This window comes from Triticum aestivum, chromosome 7D (genome assembly GCF_018294505.1).
Source record: "Triticum aestivum cultivar Chinese Spring chromosome 7D, IWGSC CS RefSeq v2.1, whole genome shotgun sequence".
Taxonomy (NCBI): Eukaryota; Viridiplantae; Streptophyta; class Magnoliopsida; order Poales; family Poaceae; genus Triticum; species Triticum aestivum.
In genome coordinates this window covers 320,569,605-320,572,539 of record NC_057814.1, presented here as the reverse complement: position 1 = coordinate 320,572,539, position 2,935 = coordinate 320,569,605, and positions in this window count along the sequence as shown.

Sequence of the window (2,935 nt, the reverse complement as noted above, 5' to 3'; positions counted from 1 at the left end):
AACGAAGCTATTTAGATGAGTAGCAGCATCTTCACTAGGAAGGCCGGCGAATTGATCTTTCATGAAAAGGTTCAACAAAGCAGCACTGATTTCACAAGATTCAGTATCGGTAAGAGGAGCAATCGGAGTCCTAAGGAAATCATTATTGTTGGTATTGGTAAAGTCACATAATTTGGTATTATCTTGAGCCATCGTGACAAACAAGCAATCCAACACACGAGCAAACAAAAAGCAAGCGAAAAAGAGGCGAACAAAAAAGAGAGGGCGAATAAAACGGCAAGGGTGAAGTGGGGGAGAGGAAAACGAGGGGCAAATGGCAAATAATGTAATGTTGGAGATAAGGGTTTGCGATGGGTACTTGGTATGTTGACTTTTGCGTAGACCTCCCCGGCAACGGAGCTAGAAATCCTTCTTGCTACCTCTTGAGCACTGCATTGGTTTTCCCTTGAAGAGGAAAGGGTGATGCACTAAAGTAGCGTAAGTATTTCCCTCAGTTGTTGAGAACCAAGGTATCAATCCAGTAAGAGGCTACGCGCGAGTCCCTCGCACCTACACAAAACAAATAAATCCTCGCAACCAACGCGATAAGGGGTTGTCAATCCCTTCACGGTCACTTACGAGAGTGAGATCTAATAGATATGATAGGATAATATTTTTGGTATTTTTGTGATAAAGATGCAAAGTAAAATAAAAGCAGAGTAAAAAGCAAAGGAAATAACTAAGTGTTGGAAGATTAATATGATGAAGATAGACCCGGGGGCCATAGGTTTCACTAGTGGCTTCTCTCAAGAGCATAAGTATTTTACGGTGGGTGAACGAATTACTGCTGAGCAATTGACAGAATTGAGCATAGTTATGAGAATATCTAGGTATGATCATGTATATAGGCATCACATCCGAGACAGGTAGACCGACTCCTACCTGCATCTACTACTATTACTCCACTCATCGACTGCTATCCATCATGCATCTAGAGTATTAAGTTCATGAAAACAGAGTAACGCCTTAAGCAAGATGACATGATGTAGAGGGATAAATTCATGCAATATGATAAAAACCCCATCTTGTTATCCTCGATGGCAACAATACAATACGTGCCTTGCTACCCCTACTGTCACTGGGAAAGGACACCGCAAGGTTGAACCCAAAGCTAAGCACTTCTCCCATTGCAAGAAAGATCAATCTAGTAGGCCAAACCAAACTGATAATTCGAAGAGACTTGCAAAGATAACCAATCATACATAAAAGAATTTAGAGAAGATTCAAATATTGTTCATAGATAAACTTGATCATGAACCCACAATTCATCGGTCTCAACAAACACACTGCAAAAGAAGATTACATCGAATAGATCTCCACAAGAGGAGGGGAGAACATTGTATTGAGATCCAAAAAGAGAGAAGAAGCCATCTAGCTAATAACTATGGACCCGAAGGTCTAAACTGCTCACACTTCATCGGAGAGGCTATGGTGTTGATGTAGAAGCCCTCCGTGATGGATGCCCCCTCTGGCGGAGCTCCGGAACAGGCCCCAAGATGGGATCTTGTGGGTACAGAAGGTTGCGGCGGTGGAATTAGGTTTTTTGTTCCGTATCTGATCATTTGGGGGTACGTAGGTATATATAGGAGGAAGAAGTACGTTGGTGGAGCAACAGGTGGCCCACGAGGGTGGACGGCGTGCCCTGGGGGGGGGGGTAGGCGCGCCCCCTACCTCGTGGCCTCCTGGAAGCTTCTCTTACGTAGGGTCCAAGTCTCCTGGATCTTGTTCGTTCCAAAAATCACGTTCCCGAAGGTTTCATTCCGTTTGGACTCCGTTTGATATTCTTTTTCTGCGAAACTCTGAAATAGGCAAAAAACAGCAATTCTAGGCCGGGCCTCCGGTTAATAGGTTAGTCCCAAAAATAATATAAAAGTGAATAATAAAGCCCAATAATGTCCAAAACAGTAGATAATATAGCATGGAGCAATAAAAAATTATAGATACATTGGAGACGTATCAGTGTGTGTGTGCGCGCGCGCGCCTGAGGAGTTTTTGGGGGGTGTTTGAGGAAATGACGCGGCTAAAATTTTACTACACGGGAGTAAAATGGCAGGGCTATTTAAAATTTGGATGATGCATCGCACACGGTCCCGAAATAATAACCCTGTGTTATGAAACAGAAAAACCCTCGAGCAAGGCAGATATTTCCGAGGGATGCAGGCGGGAGCGGGAACAATAAACATCACACACGGTCGAAACATAATAACCGTGTGTTATCAAACAGAAAATCCCTACAGGTGGGTAGATATTTTTGAGAGGGGAAGCCTCGTGGAGCCCAATGTACTATGCTGATGTGCGTGACAGTGGCACCGGCGTGGCACACGGTTAGTGTGAGTGAGCCGTGTCTGTTGCGTCAACCGACTTGTCTAATATTCATAAATTTGGCGAAAATGACGCGGGAAAGGGTCAAAACACGAACACACTTGCATGTGGACCAAATATATGTATGAAAAGGGTGGTTTGATGTTCAAATACCAAATGCACAACTTCGATGTGGCACCTATCTCACAAAGAGCACGGTATTGCTTCCCCCCTTCGTGTGGGCAGGAGAGGAATCCTAAGCTATGAACGCATGCCAGCCCCCACGGAGGTTCACCTAGCAAAGTACGAAGTAGCAGCCCCCATCAAACACACACACGCACACACACACACACTTTCAGTCGGCGGGAGAGGGCATCTCACCAAGATGTATCATAAAATGGACCAAGAAGAATCCACCTTGGTCGTACAACCTCTCTCTTGTTGTTGGTCAAAGTGATGGACGTCCATGCGACCCTAGAGATGGGCTAGCTCGCCAATAATCACGCAAGTCCCTAGTCCCCGAAGACAACCATTGCCTGCATGTGGCCCAAACATTTGTATGGAGTGTTGATGTTTGAATACACAATGGAACAAT